Raw genomic sequence first — 20,964 nt, 5'->3', positions numbered from 1 at the left:
GTAGTTGGAGGTGTTTCAAATAAGGTGTCTTCATTAAATAACCTCTCAGAGTCTCCATTAAGTAAGGAAGGTCGAAACCTCATTAAGGGTAGATTATTTAACTGATTTGATATTTTCTACCAAAATAGTTTATCGCCTACAAAAACAAGCATTTGCAATGCCATAGGTCTGGCATTACCAATAGTTTGAGGTACTGGCGTAGCAAATAATGCAACACCAATAGCTCATACTTTCAGTAATGGGAAACCTAATGCATTGCAAATGCTTGCATAGTGAACCAGGAACTAGCATTGTATGTCTCAGTGCAGTACCACAAGCTGCTCCTAGAGGTGTTTAGTGAGCAAGGCACCAGCACTGCATGTCTCGATGTAGTACCGCAAGCTGCTCCTAGAGGTCCCTAGTGAGCGAGGCACCAGCACTGCATGTCTAGGTGCAGTACTGCAAGCTGCTCCTAAAGGGCCCTAGTGAGCAAGGCACCAGCACTGCATGTCTTGGTGCAGTACCGCTAGCTGCTCCTAGAGGTTCCTTGTGAGCAAAGCACCAGCTCGGCAGGTCTACAAAGTTGGAATTACTGGCATTATAAATGGCAATGTTTTTTACCTAGCCATGTTGCAGTATGATACAAGGCCAAAATGGGACAGGTTATAGTCACATTCGGCACTGCACCCTGCAGAAGATATGGTAAATCCACCCTACCCATAATGCATTGCATGCAAGATAGTACTAGGAGTACATTCAAATAGCTATGTCCATTTATAGAATTACTAGCTTTAAAATGTGACAAAACAATTATTACATTATTTCAGATTAGATTGTACTGTGTGGAGTTGATGAAAGGAAAGTTATAAATGTGAGCTCTTCTAGTGAGTGAAGTAACCACTGCCAGCCTAGCTTAGGACCAAGTGTGTATCCTGCCTGAAGCCATTTATGAAAATAGTTCACTGAGGCTGTAATTAAAACCAAGGGAGTAACAACACATGTACAGGGCTCGACAAATCCACTCGCCCGCTCACATTTGCGAGGGAGAATGGATGAGAACGAGCTATTTTAAGGTCCTACTCGCCCTTTCTGGCGAGTAGGAAGAAAAACTAACTTTTGTCCTCTGTCTTTGAAAACGGAGCTAAAGTGACAAGATAACAAGATTTAAAGGCATTTTTTTTTAGTTTCAGATTTTTAATAGGCTCCGTGAAGCCACCAAGAAATTGAACGAATACAACTTTGAACCAATACAAAAATTCACTTTTTAAGGGGAAATACAAAAAAAACGAGACCTTCCATAGGAGGTCTGATTGTCGGAATCTAAGCACGGTCACCTGCAGTAACAGGCCCCTTTAACTATGCATAAATTGTCAAACGTCAAAATTGATGCACTCGTGTCTACGGGATCCACAACAGGTAACATTAGAAGTTTATAGGCGTAAAGTAATCTGGGCCATGTAAGTCTGCTCTCGAGAAAAATACCGAGTGCGTTTACAGAACTGTTTAAGAAAACATTGCATATTTTACATGAGCAGACAAATTAATACAGTAAAAAAGCAGGTACGGGACAACGAATCAGCGAGGCTCCAAAAATCTTTATACATACAGCCATTGGAAGGACGATCTTGAGTCGAGAAGATTGTTATCGTTGCAAGCGTTCAGTTGTCGTAGCGGTCTCAAAAAGGGACTGAGCAATAAAGATGCCTTTAAATCTTGTTAACTTGTCACTTTTGCTCCGTTTTCAGAGACAGAGGTCAAGAAGTTTGCAGTTGGGTGGAGGGGATTTTCCAAGTTACTAGACCTGCAGGACTAGTACAATGTTTTAGATTTGTCGAACCGTGATGTAACATGGGGAGTCCTCATGGGAGGTTACAAGAGACAAGGCGGTACTAAGGAGGGACTGCTAAACCTATTGACCAATGACAAGTCACCATTTACAAAGGACTGGGACAGAAGCCAATTAAAAAGATGGGCAGAAAGTCGGCAGAGCTTTATGCCTATATCCTGAATACAGCACATCTCGGCAGTGCTGCCTAGGCGAGACCTAAAAACAATAACTCTTGTCAAAAACGTTCAACTCATACAGCCAGTCAGACAAAGACTAACAATCAAAGTAATAGTAGTAAGATCTCAAGTTCAAATCTTACAAAGAACAACATTAATATTTATACTAGAATTTTAACTTCATCTCTGCACTGTGATTTGATGCAAACTTTTAAATACAAGGTTTTCTGTGAGCACTAATATTTTAAGGACTACTAATTTAAATTGACAGCAAAATTACTGACACGACTTGCAACAGTAATCCAATTACTAGATGCATATAACCCTCACATGATACTAACAAAGAAATTGAACCTTTTTCTAAACTCATAGCTGGATTTCAACAGTATGAGAAAAAGTAGATTGAAAAAGTTAAAAAAGCGACACATAAACATAGCACTACAGAAAGATAAGGCAACTGTAAAGAGCATTCTTTGAGGCTAGCCCCTATTTTTTAAGGCCAAACACAAAATATACAGTGTTTAATTAACACAAATACTGATAGTGAAAATTGGGATTAAAGGTATAGATCATCTAGCGAAGAGCAGATAAAAACACAATCAAATAGGATGGAATCCTAAAATGTAACAGTTAAAGTCTCAGATGACTCGATGACCCTTGCCAATTAATTTGAACAACATAACGACAGTTACAACAAAGAACTTAAATGAGATCTGCTATTACAAGGTATTGGAGTGTTCTCAATTTTGGCAAGTTCCTTAACTCGATCAACTGAAACACTTCACACTACCAAAGGTATGTCTGTGGTCCATTCTTCTGAAATTAATCTGTTATTAGAAACATTTCCACTAATTAAAAGAGTGGAATAGGACATGCGAAATAAGGATATATTTTTTCTCCAGCTTTCCCATTCGTGCTCAAATATTTTTAAGGTCCTGAAGCAAATATGTCTAATAAAGTTGGCAAAATTAAAAATCACCTTCCCACCCTGAGACTGAAATACAACCAGCAGTGAATACTCACTCAGAAGGATACTGGATTAACATATGGCTTATAGGAAAAGAGTATCAGGATTCCCGACTAGCGCATTTTAGACAAGCACACTTACTTGGACAATATTCTATTGTGTTCCTGAAACATAGCCAGTGCACTAAAACAACCAAGGCATAATCATCCAAAATGTATCTGTTTCCTCAAATCTTGTCACATCAATGGTCTACAAGAAACATGGAAAATTACTTGTTGTTTCTTTACTAACTATTCTACCTTTGAAACACTTTGATTAAAAGTTCAATGAAAAGACCTAAGGCGGAGAGGGTTCTCCATTGCAACTGTGATGGAATATTCTTCTCCACCAAAATGAAGGTTCACTCACCTCCTTTAGAGTTGGGAGGGCCTTCAGTTTGTCTCATCACTGACATACTCCTCTTCCACAGCCCAATGGTGAAAGGCCTGTCAAAGGTTTGTCATGTGACTGTCTTGAAAAAACTAGTCAAAGGGGGAAACGTAGAACATCTTGTGCGCACGTTCAAGTAGTTGAGGGGCAGAAATATAATGTCCCCTAGACATCGTCTGTTAAACAGCAAGAATACAACAGACAGACATCTTCATAGCATGTAGTAAACACATTTTGACATGGACTGTGTTAACACTCCCCGACAAACACTTTTAAAAACAAAAATGTTTTAAAAACATTTTGTTAGCCTTAAAGCACATTCTTCCCTGCCCAATATCCCATTCGGACTAATAAGTGTCTTAGCCTCCCTAGTCTTTCTGAGACCGTCATGTCCTATCAGTGTTTTGGCGTTCTCATGTTCCCTCAACTTTACTTTATTCCTACTTTCATCAGGAATGTTAATTATTTTCATTGTATGTACCCTCTGATCTGCTCCAGAGGGACCAAACTGATCTGAATCATGATCACCTGCTGACTAAACACACTTTATTCATCTGCATGGTACCCTCAACCACATCTGCTGTTTCTGCCATAGACACATCACTGCAGCTGACACTGATGACTATTAGACACATTTGTCTAGCTCACACTGCTGACTACTAGACATCACCCTAGCTCACACTGCTTACTAAATAGGCTCATCAGTCTCCACTGCACCTGAACAAACCACTACCCAGTTAGGGGAGGCACAGCGCTAGGCCTAGGGTTCCAGTGGATCCATACCCTGCACCAACTCTCATGAGTCTTTGGCCGAAAGCAGGGTAAAGGAAGAGGTCACATGGCTCGAGCTTTAGTATTTTTCTCCCACCATACGTGACTTGCAGGGCTGAAAACGTTAGCACAAGATGCGCGTCACCACTCACATTGTTGTTTTGGGAGATAATTAGGTTATGTGAATAATGCATATAAAGCACACTGCAATCTAAAAAGGTATAGTGAAAGAGGCTTAACAGTATGTTATGGTCCACATATTGAGTAGAACACAGGGTCTTAAAGGCTTTTTGAAAAGGCAGTACCTTCTGCAACAGTCACAAGGGAGGAGGCAAAGAAGTCAAATGCCGGGCTAATTTAACTAATAAGGCCCTGTTCCCCAATCTTACACCACAAAACTTGAAAACAATTACCAAGTGAGCATTAGATTATTGTAACTTCCAAAATAGAGACTAATGGTGAAAAATTCGTGGCAAGACAGCAAGGGACCCAGCCATGAAGAGCGCAATGGACCAGGCAAACACATTTAAAGCTGACCAATTTGGAGATCAGAAGCTAGTGCAAGGCATTCAAAGCAGAAGATAACTCAACCCAGTAAGGCCAGTCTTGAGGCAATGTTCTGAATTTTCTGAAACACCAGAAGAATATCCAAGAAATAAAGAATTACAGTAGTCCAGTTGACTACCCTGCAACCACTAAAGGCAAGACTTTTTACATCAGAAAGGTAAGAATTTTGCACTGCAGACACATAAAAGAAAAACATGAAGCAGACAAATGGTTATATTGACTACTCAACAACAGCTTATCATCAAAATGAGAACCTATGCTGTGTACTGCAAATGGTGGAGCTGAAATAGCTACTAAACAGACAGGCCAAACAACTTTGAGAAGGGTGGAAGGAATGTCACAGCCAGGAAATAATAAGACCTCTGTCTTGTTTGCATTACATTTTAAAGAGCTGTCAGTCATCCAGGAGGGGACAGTCACAATGCATACTTGAAATATCACACAGGGATCAGAAGCGCAATTACCTACAGAAATGAAAATCTGGGAGTTATCAGCATACTTTATCAAAATCGACACCAAAAGAACAAATCAATTGGGCCAAATTAAGAACATTAATATTAAAACAAGCATTGGCATAGCCAATAGATCTCGCCTTTGGGACATTATAAGAGTTTAGCTATGCAAAAGTTGATGTTGCACCAAGGATATGGTGCTGGATAATTAAATACTTATAAGGACCCAAAGGCCAGACCTATTGGCTATGCCAATGCTGGTTTTATCTGCGGTGAGAATCTGAGGTCCTCACTAAACCAGACCCCCAGATTCTTCACCGGACTGCCAGTTGAGTTTGGCCTGGGGTAGTCTGCATGTGATCCCTTTGTTCCACCTCTCATTGTGTGTGGTCCTGACTGCGCCCATCTCTTCGCTACACATGTCTCAAGCCTTTCCTGGGGTTCCAAAGAGATTTGCTAACAAGAAAAACAGTTGAGTATGTATATGTTGTAAAGATGGGTTTTCATTTAAGAGAAAAGAAGACAAACATCACAGATTCATCCACAAATTAGGTAAACTATGAAGAGGGGAAAACAAAAAGTAGAGAAAACAATATTGCAAATAAATGAAAAAGAAAATGTCAAAACCTGTGAAAAAAACTGTGAATGTGTGACTGAAAAAGTAATATCGAAAAGTACACTCGGATGGGTGTGACAGTGTGGTGAGTGAGCAGTGTGCTTTGTACGCACATGCTGTGTCGAGCATGCTAGGTTTGTGCCGGATGAAGGGTAAACTCACATGGCTGCTGCAGAGATGTAGGCTACCCTAGGAAGAGTGATAACTGGCCACCCCACGTGTTGGGAAGAACATACTGGGTCTCCGCAGTGGCACCGTAGCCCCTTCCTAGTTTTGCCCTACTCTAGAAGTGGCACTGTGTGCAAGTTTGAAGGAGGTGCAATCTTCAGAGTATGTGATGTTTTAGGGTTATGATACTCCAATTACGCATTGTGCTGTTTGAGAGTGTGCTTTTATTGATCAAAATTTTTCTAAATGTGAGTGGGATTTGTGCCCAGTAGCTATACTGTTTTGAAGATTGTGCCAATACTGTGGTCGTAACATGCTTGACCTCTGCCGGGTGTGGAGACTGTGCCCAGTGTAAGAGGTGTGTGGATTTTTTGCTGACTAAGAGGAGTTATTCTGAATATGGCAGCAAGTATGTCAAATATGAGGGTGTACACAGTACTGTTGAGTGTCAGAGTGTGCCATGTATATGTGAGCGGTGCAGGTTGCAGTTGGTTTATATAAGGAAATATGAGTGCTGGGTGCTGATTGATGTGTGCTGTGCGTAACATGGTTGTTATGTCACTAGTTTTGTATTCTTTCATCTGTGATGGATGCTCCACAATACATGTGAATGTAGGCTCCAAAGACTGGTAGGGGACACTGAAGGTTCCCAGGGCTGCTGTTATATTTGTGCTTTGAAAACTATGGATATTACACGCACATTGTTGGTTAATAAAAAGCATTTCCAGATTTGTCTGGTTAATGCTGCACTTTTTAAGTTCTTCGAAAGGAAACCAGGCACGCCTGCCCCATGAGCTGCTGTTTCCTAAAGCAGACTTTGACTCAGTGCCCACAGATTGAACATCGCTGAAAGATGCATTTCTAAAATAGTCCTTCTTGGCAACTGAGGTCTCGCTTTGCATTCATGAAAGCACTCTGGATCAGGCTATATTTTTTAGTTAATGTTTGCCCTCGCATGCAACAACAAGAAAAACAGCAAGTTGCAATTCATGAAACTACCAACAGAGGGCAACAAACCTCTCAATGAATGTGGAAGCACATACTTGTGGCGCGCCTCAGCTCGCTCCCGCAAGGTGGATGACGCCACAAGCACGAGTATGTGCTTCCAAAAAGAGCAGAGCGACGGCTAAAGGTCCTCCTATGCAGTGCATGCGCGCTGCATAGGCAAGACCTAAACAGTGGGCCAAAGTGAGGAGCTCTATGGGAACTGCTCGAACGCTTTAAACCCAGAACAAAAAGGGGACAGATGGTCGGCCTGACATCTGTAGCAGAGATAGGACTGGATCCATTGAAAGACCGATCCTTGAATAGCAATGTGTATCTGCTACAGAAGCTTACTAAAAAATAAGACCACTAGCACACCTTTAGTTTAAAAGATTGAAACTATAATTGATATTTATTAAATTTGACAGAAGTTATCACTGGAGATGTCAATACTAATTTGCTACAAAAACTACTTTGTTAGCACAGAAGACCTCTATCGATTCTCTCTATGAAATTCCACAAATGCAATTTACAACATAAAAATCAAAACAGGCCATGCAACTCCTTCACTCTTTCTTTTTTATCATAGGCTTTCAATCTCCTAACTGCAGAATGGATCATGATCACACAGCGTGCTAAACCTAATAATCATTAGCTTTCAGTACAACAATTGATTATGCTCTCTTACTTGCAGCCATTATTCACATATGTTAAGACTTCTCAAAAACAAAGAACTGAAAGGGACAATTATCGTCAACTTATCAACCTTAAATGGAAAAATAAGATGTTTCACAAATCTTTAAGTTTCATAAAGGACTCCATTACGGTTATTAAATCTAAAAAGTTAATCTGGAATAAGATCGATCAGATAAAATAGAACACTTTATGGCACCATGATTTTATGCATATATTCATACACGCATTAAATAATACTACTTCATCTGTAGACATTTCGATACATATGTGTAGGGACACATGTCTTACAGACTCGTAAAAATTTTCTTGCAGCTATTCAGAAAGGAAATAAAATGCAACCTAATCACCATAATAATAAATGCAAGGCAAGACTAGGCACACAGCAAATTATCTACAGCAAAATTATGAGGAATATTCTGAAATTACCACTATGCAAACTTAGAGACAATCCGATATTTGAAAACTTTTCAGAGAAATAATATGACTGCAATTATCTGGGATCAAATAAAAAGCAGCTTGGGAAGAACTGTATGACTCAATTAACTCAAGCGATTTCCATACTTTTTTGTCTTTGATTGGTCTTGGTACAGCAAATTATAAAAAAGACGTGATTACTTCTCTTACCATAAACATAGGGAAAATGTGCTTTCGGTCTCATGTGCGAGGATTTAGAAGTATTAACAGTCTCCAATAAGACGCTTTGACGCTAAACGGTTGTAAATCCTCACTCTTTCCAGGCCCAAACTGGATATCAGTGCAGCATCTTACATAAACCCGATTTGCCTGCAGTACTATTTTAACCCACAGATAGCTAGCTAAATGTTTCTTAAGTGATCAAATACATCTTCTCTTCATCATACAATCTATTTATAAGAGAGCACTGAAATCACAACTCAGTAGTTATGATTTATTTGCTTTATTGGATTCTAATGGTAAAATGTTTGTCCAATATCAGCTAAGCAAACTATTACAATGGAAAAAAACAAAAAACATAATACATTTTTCCCATACCGGTAGCAAATGTTTTGCCTATTACATTGACTACTCAACTATTACTGACAAAGCTATTAAGAAATAATCAACTTTGGCATAAAATGTACACATGTGGCATTCACTGCACCTTATTATACTTCATTACGGAATTATGAAGTTACACAAAGATACATAGGTGCAAGTTGAATTATCCGATGACAGTGGTCATACTCCAAAATATCAACTGCAAATGGTTTAAAACAAGGCTGTATCCTAGTCCTATGTTTAGACAGGAAAAGATTAGCCACACCTTGCATACACGGGCAACTTGATTATTCTCTCACAGACATAAGCAGGTCGGCAAAGACAGCTAAACAGTCTAAATGATGATAGTAACAAATGGATTAACAGTCAACCATTTGCCAACACTAAAATTATTTATGTAACTTGGTTGAGAGAATGTAGGATGTTATTGGGCATTAGGTAACCAGTTAATTAAAATATGCATACCTTGGAGTAGTTAATCATAATGAATTAAATTGGGAAGACCACATCTTGAATGTGGACGCCAAAGGCAAGAAGATCACAATTATCCTAAAAAAAAATCCACAAACTATGGAAGAAGAACAATCATACCTACTATCACCGCAGCTAATACCACTCTATTGTATGGTCTCTGGCCTTAAAAACATACAATATCTATAGGCTGGAAAAACTATTTGCAACAAACATCAGTTAATTATGAAATGTTAGAACCTCAAACACCCATTGTCGGTTGAGATTAGAATTGTGTTTTACTTTCCAACTGTATGACAGCAAATGATAATGCATAAAACATGATTTACAGCAAAGCTCTAGTCACCACTTTCAATTTACAGTGGCAGTTCATGACACGCAAATAAAAACATTTATGACCACCTCAATGGTGACTTTTTCTATGAAACAATTACAACTAACTAAGTGAACAATTTACTTTAATCCTCAACCAATCCAAAAATGTAAAACATTTAAAAAAAAGAATCAATTACCTTTATCACATTCTACCTCTCCCTGACTCATCCCAAACCTTTCTAACTACTATAAACTCCCAAACATCCCTCTCCTTTTTATCCAATTCATCCAACTAACATGCGCACATGTTCCCTTCTCCCAATAACAACTCACAACTTCCCTTTTCTAATGCAGATCCGTTATTTGATCCCTGCTCAAAACACTCCTAAACACATGAGAACTCAAGAGCACAAACTTAAACTTTCCAGAACTAATCCACAAGGAGAAAGAAAACCCATATTACTAATCTACTCACTATTTAATACGTTCGCCGCAGCGCGAATTCTGCCGTGGTGCGGGGTATAGGGGGGGTGGATGTGGCGCTGGGGTGCTCATGCCGGCTACTGGCCATCATAAATCAAGGTGGGTGTGTGCTCATGACGGCCGGAAGTCTTTGGAACTCCACCCACTGAATAATTCTCCCGCACAAGTGGGGCATTAACACAGCGTGGGAGGAACTGCAACGTTTGGACGGCCCCCGGCCGTCATGAGCACACGCCTACCGTGACTCATGACGGCCGGGAGCCGTCATGAGCACGAAGAGGTTAATTATGTTCTTGAGAAGTGTGCTACTCGCAGAAATGCAGCTCACCGCCTTGTCAGGGGTACTAAGCGCTATGTAAATTCAATTTACAATTACCAATTACAACTTATAAAAATTCAATTTATTTCCGACATATGTAAACCATAAATAAACATGGGTACTTACATTTTAACTTAGAGGCAAAGAAGAAGAAATCTGATTCTTGATATTTAAGGTGCATGGAAGAAAAAAGCTAATGATGAGATGAAAAGCTATCTACGTAGTATATATGGTGAAACAATAGTAAATATATTGGGTCAGATTCCTAGTGTCCTAAGTTACTTGACTTACCTAAGAAATACTTGTGGCCATCGTTCAGAACATTTGGCATTAGATCAATTAAGGAGGCTTGCAATTTCGGTTTTAAATGTCCTTTGAACAAATGTACAGGCTGTCTTATGAAATACTGTGACCTAGTTTTCATTCAATTTCGTACTTTTTTAAAAGTAATTGTTTGAGATATATACACACAACATGTATGTATACATACATATACACACACAAACCTAAATACAAACAGCCAGTCAACTGAAAAACTGGAAGACGCCATTCACACATGACAGTGTTTGAATGCAAGGATCCAAAAGTTTATTTGCTGCAACACTTCATGAAGTAAACTTTTGGATCCTTCCATTCAAACCATGTCTTGTGTGAACAGCATCTTCCTGATTTTCGGTTGACTGGCTGTTGATATACTTTTGACAGAGTGTGCTCCCTCATTTGCCATTTCACCTCCCTTGGGGCAGAGTTTTCTTGTTTAGGATCTTTTGGATGGATATATCTCATGGGTTAGGACAACATTTTAATTTTAATTTTAATTTTGCTTACAACTTTCGTGTTGCTTGAAGAATCTTAACAAAACTTTCCAAAAGAAAGTCTCATCCACCTCAGCTTTTTCCTGGAAAGTTTTTGGGGGGCAGGGTAGGGGTACCCTGAACTCTTGTGCACCCACCCCCTTGGCCACAGTTATTTATTTTTTTAATAATCGCAACTGTGGATCTGCACATAATCTGTGGTGCCATTAAAAAAAAAACACGGGTCTCCTTTGGTTTTAAAAAATGTGCAAGGGGACGTTGGGCATTGAATTTACATTGAGGTCATGCGCTCTCCTCCTCCCAGAGCTTTCGTGTGAACCCATGAACCTCATCCCCTGGGGCCGATAAGCTAATTATTGGGGTTAATAGGTTAAAAATTAATTATAGTCGCACTCTTGCCATGCACTGCTAATGCAATCCCATATTATACTACTCATGATATGTTCTTTGACATCACTGATAACAGGACTACAACAGCAGAAATTACATCATTGGTTATAACACTGTTATCCCCCCCCCCCAACCCCCCCCCCTTTTCCCCGCAGCGCCTCGAGACCATCACAGGTGAGTAGCACGCTTCATAATTCCCTTGATTGATTGACACTGTGCACGGCGAGGGTACAAGTTATTACATTAGGCAAGGAATTATAGTTACTTAAGATAACTATAATTAGTGAATTTCAGTTGTTTTATTTGTTTAAAACAATAGGTTTTAACTGACATTTTCACGTAAATAATAAGTTCCTTTAACCTTTGTTTTTCCAAAGAATATAAATATACAAATGTGCAAATGTGTGTGCATATTCGATCTTTAAACGTTTTAAGATGCACATTTAATGGGGGTATTTTTTCCTTCTTTTAACTAAATTTGCGCTATTTTGATGCACTGTAGTAGTTGGTTACTACACATTAGAAGGTGTTTCAGAAAAGGAACCTGACTAACACAGCAAAAAGTGACATGTTGAAAAAGTGTCAGTGACCATGATAAGTATATGCTTCAGGACAAGTCCGTATCCCCAATCTTCCCGCATTACTTTGCTGCCAAAGACCACATTTTTAGGATCATCTCTGAACTCATTTCAAACAAAAACAACTATATTGAAGGTTTGGAAGTTGGATGTAGTTCTGCAGTTAAAATTTGGATCTTAGCTCTGCCTTTGTTTCCAAACAACAGACCATGTGGTTTAAAGAAAGTTACATGAAATATAAATATTTAGGAATTTAATGTATTTAACTAAATATGTGGTTAGAGTTGGCAGACAAGAAATCTTTTTTGCATTCTCCTCTTTCCTTCCTTTTTCATTGTCTGTTTGAGTAGTTCTACTTTTTCCTTCATATCCTACTGCTGACATGGCAAACTATCAATACATAGAAACTATTGCTTAAAAGATGCAGCCTAGTCTTTGTGTTTCTTCCCGTATTTAGTGGAGATCTACATGTGGCTAGTGTAAGATTATTTCTTCTTATGTAAATGTATGAAATGAATACATTAACGTTCCTAAAAACGATTAACCATAACATGAGCAGCAAATATTCATATACATGCAGTATTGGCTAAGATGGTCATGTGTGTGTATGTATGTATGTATGTAACTGTAAAGCATGAATTTAGCTGAGAACCAATAGAGCACTTCTGTTTGTCAGCATATTTTTGTCTAGTGTCAGCAGTACTACCTTTGCCGGACACAAGCGTGAAATTTATGGCTAATGGCATTAACTATATTTCCTTCATCTGCTTAGTTATTCCCACTTGCAATTCCGCTCCACATAACGGTATAGACCAGTTCATATGTACAATGAGTAGTAGTAACATGTTTCCCATGAGCAGAAGGAGGTCTGAATACAAACACCTACGCCAAAGGGAAAGACATTCAAAGATTTCACCTCGACTACACATATTAGTAGTTCTGTCCGACAGAGCAGGTCTATTGACTAAGTGTAGTAACTGAAAATGCCAAGTTGATATTTTGGGACAAAAGTAGCACAAGTGCATTTGCAAAACATGGCAAGCTGATACTGGATTGTAACTTGATGCTGTTAAGGAGAAAATCACCTTTATTCAATGATGGCACTTTCCTGCTGCTATGGTAGTCATTTATGACTCATAATTTTCATGATTTCTTTCGATAGTTTTTTTATGACATTATTATAATTTATAGAACTGCTGTTTGTGGCTTGCACCTGTAAACCCTGTGTAATTTAGCTCTGCTGACAATCTGTTTAAACCATTGTACAACCCTTGGCCCGGAATTATGACATCTAAGTAACTTTTTTTATTTTTATTCTTTTTATTAAAGTCAGGGAATAGTAAACTCATACAAATTAAACACATAGTTTTGTTGGTTGATGCAACTTCCTTTGGCATTTTGCATATCATTATTACTTACATTACGCGATGGATCTCATCTATTAACCCACACTTTCCGTTGTATCCTCTCCCCGCCTCAATCTGAAATCTCTTCAAGCGGTAACCCAGGTGGTTCACAGATATAGTCCCTGTATTTGTTTCATGCTCCCTACACTTTCCCCCATTTCTGGGGACATCCTCGGTTGCTTTATGCAACTTTTTCTGCAATCATGGCTCCGTCCATGTCTTTGCACCATTCATTGAGCGATGATGAGTATCCGGAACCCCACAATCGAGCTATATTGCGCTTGGCAAACATCATCCCCAGAGTTGCCCAGTCCGGTGCAGGATGATTTAAATCATTAGGTTCCCATATGTTTAATAAGAATTTTTTAGGCTCAGGTACCACAGATACTTCCTTCCTGCGATATAGTTCTCAACACTGCTACCCAGTATGGTATGATCTTCGGACATTGCCATATAGTGTGATAAAATGTACCCTCCTCCCCACATTTCCGCAGGCAGAACGGATGCGAGGTATTCCCTATTTTGTGTAAGGTTAACCTAGTGTAGTATGTGCGGTGCAATATCTTTAATTGTATTAATCTTAATCCTGAGGGTATTGCAACTTCTCGTGGTGATGAAAACGCCATCTGCCAATCTGTCTCGTCGAGATCCCCCAGGTCCCAGGACCATTTGTCCCTTAATGCCTGCATTGGGTCAGGTAAGTTATTAATTAATTTACGGTAGGTAAAAGAGGTGGCCTTTTTTTGCATATACTCATTCAGCAGCCTATCCTCTACAGGAGAGGCCTCCGGCAATGTGGTGTCTGGTGGTATAGCTGCCTGTAGTGCATGCCTGATCTGCATGAATATGAATAGTTTAGAGGGTGCAAGTTTGTATTGTTCATCTAGGCGTTCAAACGTGATCATCTCGCCCTTAATCCATAGGTCACCCACTGTGGAAATGCATATTGTGTCCCAACTATTGAATCCTTTACCATTTATAAGTCGTCCCTGCCGTTGTGTGTCCCACAGTGGGGTGAGTCGCGTAATAACCCCCTGTCATCCCAGTTTTTTATGCGCGGAGTACCATATGCTGACTGTATGAGCCGTTGTCCCAATTAGTGGGTTAGATCATTTTTTTTGTTATATAGTGCCGCCATAACGCCTCCGTCTCCCAACCCACATCTGTCCGCTTGGAACGCAGAGTCTGTTTGTGGGGCGGGTATCCATTGATTGATTATTTTGAACGGTGCTGCCCAGAAGTATAATTGTATGTTCGGGAGTGCTATACCACCATCATACCAGCCTCTAACTAGTTTCTGCATTGCAATATGCGCCGGTTTGTTTCCCCATAGCAAACTAGAGACCTCTGCCATTATTGCTTTAAGATAGCCCGGTGGCACTGGAAACTGAGTGTTTTCTAAGGCATACAGAAAAGGTGGGAGTGCCATCATTTTGAAAAGTGCTTATTTTCCAAGCAGCGTCAGAGGCAACGTGTGCCAGTGTATTGTATCCCGTTTTAGATGTTCCGGAGGGGGGTACAAGATTTTTGTTAATGAATTCATCGGGCCTAGGTGTCACATAGATACCCAAATATTTAAAGCATTCCGCTGTGATTAGAAGATTACAATCTTTAGGAAGGTGCGGTGGCAGACCATAGAGTACAAATAGGACCGATTTAGACCAGTTAATATTAAAGCCAGATACTCACCCATACATTTCTCAGATATTTAATAGCACTATAAAGGAACGCCTGGGTGAGGTTAGGTATAACAATACATCATCCGCATATAGGGAGATGCGGTCCTCCCATCCTGCCGCCCACTTGAGTCCCCGGATGGTCTAAGTAACTTTTTTATCTTCGCACACTTCCTCTTCCAAAAAGATCCCAGTCATATACTATCATAAAAGTATGTGGAAGGCAAAAGCTGCACTTCTAAGTTTTGAATAATAAAAGGATCACGTGAAACTACATATCAGCATTATTTGAAATGCCTGGTAAACCAATGGCTTCTTTATTCAGAAAATGATGCTGCAAACTTTTCACAGGAAGGAGAATCTCTTTGCTCCTCAGACATACTGCGCGCTCAGGTAGTCAGTCACTTTGTGCAACGTGGCCAGGGTGTTTATGCCCACCTGGGTTTAAATGTGCCAGCAGCCAATGCCCATGTATACAAGTGGAAGTGCACCCATTGCACATTTATGGAGAGTAAAGTTGGTACGTGACTTCATCAGTGTACTACGTTCAAAGTAAGATACGACACACTTTAGGTACTTTTTCAAGGGCATTCATCTAGCTTTGTTTACATCAATCTTGTCATTTCTTTTTAAGAGTCTAGAAAAACAGCAATTACGACAGCCGAACCATGCAACGTGGTCAGCGCAACAAATGCGTCTTAATCACGCATGTCGTTACAACAACATGCCTTAGGTAAAGCGGCATTAAACTTTAAAGTCCAATGCTTTCCCTACTGTTACGTGGAATGGAGTTGGAATAGTAAATTATACAGTTCCAAAGTTCAGCGCTTTCCAAAAAGCAAGTTGGTGTAAAGACTTTCGTGGTAAAGGAATGAGTAGTCAAGACGTATTCGTTGTTCTGACCGCGATGTTAAGGAGTGCGTAGTTTAGGCATGCGTAGTTGTGTCATACAACCGAAAAAAATATCCACAACGCATTCAGCACAAGAAATGCTGGAAAATCAAAAGCCAACTGTTTTGTTCCTCTCCCTTTGTTTTTCCACTCTCAGCCTAAAGATTCCTACCAACATGACATTGTTCATTTTCTGACAAAATATTTTGCCTTGTTTAAGGGTGATGTTCAGCCTTTGACGTCCCAACTTACAAGTTTGGAAAAGAAAGGAATCTTGGCAGCTCTTTTGTTGTCTTGCAGCAGGTCAACGGCAAACGTGCAACTCCTCATGTCAACTTAACATGTTCCTTCACCGAGAAAACTGATCCACTCACTAAACGAAAAACTAACAAACAGCTTCCTACAATTCCTGCATCCCTCCATTGTTCGCAAGCACCTTAAAGTTTCCTTCCACCTCCTGCGTAGCCGACGCGCGCTGAGTGCCAAGAATTTGTCGATCACATAACAGAAATGTTACCAGCAGGGAAGAGTTACTTAACTAAATTCTGCACTCGCGAGTCACTGACTGATGACTCGGTTCCTGTCCAGGCATTTTGGAGTAACAGTTATGTCCTTCCTGGAAGTTCATTCTGCATTCCAGATTACAACTGGGAACAACAAAGGGGCAAGTTGAAAAAGTCAAAAGAACAAAAATGGATCTATAGAGTACACAACTATCTGTAGGTGAACAAGGTCACAGACTTGGCATTCGCCCATCAAAGTCTCATCTTGTAAGTCATTATTGCCAGGGACAAAGATGAGGGGGCAGGCAGATAGAGACTGACAGACACACACACACTATGAATTCAATTTCATCTTCGTTTCAAAATAAAAAAAGCTATGACTGTTGGTAATTGGCGGAAAGTTAGTAAAATCAGTCCAGTTAGGCCTGATTCCATCTCGAACTTTAATGTCTCTTTTGGGCTCTGCATTGCAATTTAGGTTGCTTTCCTCCGTTTAACAAGTCTGCATTTATTTCCGAAGAACTTAAAAAATGTACTCCATTTTATTGTATATTAAAACATAATATTACATTGTTATCAAAAGTAATATATATGACTTAATTTGCATATGGGATTATTTTAGAAAGTGTCTAATGTAAAACCTAATTGAGTTGTTACACATTCACGGATTTTAAGAACTCACTATGACAGAAAAACTGCCTAAACACCTTGGTTTTGAGTGTGATTAGAATTCATCAGTTGTAAATGTAAATGTATAGGCATTTATATAGCACACTACTTACCCGGAGGGTCCCAAGGCGCTTAGACCGCTGCGAAACCCTTCCTGGCTTCCCTGAGAGATGGTCCCTTAATGGGTATCTCCAGGGTGAGACCAGGCATCCCCGGCGGTCTGGTGGGGCCGTTAGTGAAGATGAGGCAAGCTAATGCCCAGAGTTGCCGAGTGTGAGTGCTGATCAGAGTGGGCACCGAGGCGAGTGAATTATCGAGTCCGCTGACCCTGGTCCAGAAACCTGCCGCGCCGGGAATCGAACCCTGGTCCCGGGCCGTCCTCTGCTCTCGGGTCTGCCGCCTCTAACTGGTGAGCCACACTACTTCACTTCAGTTGTGACGAAGTGTCTTCTTTAATAGCAAACACGAGTCAGGGAAAGGGATCTCTCTTAAAATTCTTCACATTTAACAGTTAGAATTTTTGAGCAGTGATCTCTCACTACTGTGAAAAATCAAGTATGCCAATTTCCGCAAAAAGATCCTCCCTGCCACTCGTTGCTTTTAAGCTATACATTTTTCTAACAGAGGGTCTGAATCCAAGGGGCCACAAATCGTGGCAAAGTCTGTAATCTAAACTTATTTTTACACGATCCTGGGGGTGGGCTCAAACTGGAACTGCACACACCTGTCACCCGCAATTTGTGGCAGCTTTTATCTCTAAAGAATTAGTTTAATTTTAAAGGAATTTACGTTTTTAAGCAAAACATTTCTCACAACAATAATAGTGGCTGCAAATTAAGCCACTCTGCCTTTTAAGAGCCATGATATCAAATTCTTCTCATGTAATGATCATGTCTGGCAACAAATAATGTACTACTTCATGCACCAGTGCTTTCTATAACAGAAGGTTAAGTAACCATTATTACATTTTCCACAGAAGTTCGCGTGCTTTACACAAAGGTATGAAATGTCGATAGGTGGAATGTAGTATAACAATTAGCTGAGAATTTTGAATGCATAATTTGCATTTTGAGGCACACATTTCATAGTTTACAAAAAGTGGAACTGCAACATGAACATGTTGCATACACCTTTGCAAAACAGTATGGACCCAACAATTTGGCATGCTTCAAAAGCATATTACGTTTAAATCGTTCTTATTAATCTTGTTAAAGGACTGCAATCAGGAAAACATCTAAATTCCTAGTAACAATCACTGATTCCTGATGAAGAATATTTTCCATGTGTCATCTCATTTCAATACATAAGAACATAAATTCTGTTCTACCTAGGATCCCTCGGGTAAGCTCATATGTATGAGGTGAGAGAAAACCTGAAGCACCAATATCAGAATATAAACTCAATTAAGTGTATTTATATTGATAATCTAAACAAATCGCCCTTGCATTGTGGTATTCCAGCCTTGTCATAAGATAAACGACACCAGTACTCACATGGAACATCAAACAGCGCTCCTCCGATTCAAGGCATAAATTCATCCAGGACGCCATGATGCGCGGTCAGTAAAAAGACCTTTCCCTCTCTTGCACGCCTGTAACTGCGCTAGAAAATGCAAGGCCTCAGTCCCTATTAACAATGTTTTTTTTTACAGACCACAAAACACGTCGGCATCTCAGCCTAGTTGAGATGAGGTTTAGAAAAACGTGAATTGGAAAGCCACCCAGGGAGCATGTTTATTCTATTGGCTGCAGGTTTAGTGATTAGAATCTGAATAATCTTTATTCGGTTTTAACAAACCATAAAAGAAATCATGACATAGAATCATCATAAAAACATATCACAACAAGCGGTGGCAGGCAACCCAGAGAGTGGTGAGCAGACAAATGGGTGGTGGGCGGGTGCAATCACGCAGGTCAATCAATCAACGAGCATTTGTAAAGCACAGCACTGTCACCCCTAGGGATATCTGGATACGGTGGATGCAACATTTCTGTCGAGAAGAATCAACCAGAAAGAGGAAAAATAAAGGACAGAGTTTTACACTGCGCATGTCAGGCTGGCTGTTGCAAGATAACCAGCCGAAGTGACATGCACAGTGTAAACTGTTGGAGTGAGCACATTTCATCTGCTGTCAGCCAGCAGCAGTGGCCCAGCCCCCAACAACCGTCTCAGGCTGGGGAAAGGGAAAAATAAAATGATAATAAATTAAATGTATTACAATTTTCTTTTTCTGCTCCTCTGCGCTCTAGGAGGGGCCCCTGCTGATCACAACACAATCTCATAAAGACAGACTCAAGCATAAATTACAAATGTGCAAAAATGTTAAAATGCAGGCTAAAAGCTCACATATACCAAAAGCTTCCAGATACCATTTTGTCTATCATTGGGATTATTAAAAGTTCCTTATACCGGTATGAGCAATTAGAGTACTACAAAGTGTCAAGACATCAATATACATTATCATAAAATACTATTTTCCCACAAGATTCCTTAGTCTCACAGCTCCATGGATAAATGTGTAAATAATCAAACAGACGAACTCAGTTTGTAAAAGCTGAAGATGAAACCGGGCAGGCTACACCTCCTGATATTTGTGCTTCTCAACAGCGGAATTTAGAATTTCTTCCTGGGCTCAGTGTATGTATTATAAAAGAAGAAAAAAATGCAGCATTGACTGCATTAAGCATGAATCAGTGGGGCATGGTTCAAGTGCAGAGTCAGAATAAACATTACTAGGATATGAGACTAAAAAGTGGGCTATATTAAACCTGAACCTCACCAAGTAAAATCTTTGGGAATGTTGGAATGCGAACAGGAGATAAGGCTCCATAGAATCTGTGGTCAGTAGTGGGAGATATCCTGTCACCCTCTTCCTTCCCTTCACTAAATCATCCCTGAACATTTTACAAAGGCCTAGATAATCCTGGTCCAACTGCCGTTTGGAGACAAGGGAGATATTATGTGGTCTGTCAAAAAACACTTGGATCTCCTTATCGCTATCAATTGCTCCTTTACATATCTTATCCACGGGGTCCTGTAAGCAGAATCAAGAGATACACAGTCACTTACTATTTCTTGATTGAGCAAAGTCTCCTGTTTGGACTATACTGAATACCAAAGCATGAGAGGGGCTAGTCTTGTGCGATCTTCTAGGGTACATAAGCCTAGTTCAGTGTGAAAGAGGAACATGGAAAGACTACTGTTACAGAAAGTAGCCTTCTCAGGAACACATGTTCTTTAGTTTGCAGATGTGGGGTGTCACAGTAAACCCAAACTACTGCTCCATATATTACAGTGGAGCAACAGCATGCCTCATAGATGTTGATGATACCTTCCAGGGGTTTAGGGCCCAACTTCCCCTCAAATCTAAAGAGGGCCTTGATGGTTTGATAAAAAACGATGTTTTATAACATTTGTTAGGTTTGACCAGATGCCTTTGCGATGCGTACATCTAGGTAGGTGAAGGTGGAGACTCCAAGATGTTTTTCATCATTAATGTAATACGGGCTCAGGCCAGAATGTACATTCTCTACAACCATTGCTTGTGATTTTGCAGAGTCTGTCCTTACTCCTACTACATTTAGTGATTCATTATTTCTGTCGCCGGTCTCCTAGCTCCAACAGAACTATTCCAACATCAGCTTTATTTCTGGCAAAAATCTGAACGGCCAGAAGTTGGGCTAGCACAATCAAGACTGGCTGCTCCGGTTTACAGCACAGGACCACCACTTGTTTGAAATGCTCAACCACTGAACATAGGTCAGTTTGTTCAGATGGGACAGGGAAACTAAAACCTTG

At 40.0% G+C, this 20,964-nt stretch overlaps 1 protein-coding gene across 5 annotated transcripts in view; it reads right to left on the bottom strand.

The window, feature by feature from the left end:
• The window catches only part of SBF2 (SET binding factor 2), a 2,158,806-nt gene that overhangs the window by 1,814,100 nt on the left and 323,742 nt on the right, over positions 1-20,964 (bottom strand). The window lies entirely within an intron of this gene.

Source organism: Lissotriton vulgaris, chromosome 2_1 (genome assembly GCF_964263255.1).
Source record: "Lissotriton vulgaris chromosome 2_1, aLisVul1.2, whole genome shotgun sequence".
Lineage (NCBI taxonomy): Eukaryota > Metazoa > Chordata > Amphibia > Caudata > Salamandridae > Lissotriton > Lissotriton vulgaris.
The sequence above is the reverse complement of the archived record's forward strand: the minus strand, read 5'-3'. Positions and strand labels throughout refer to the sequence as shown.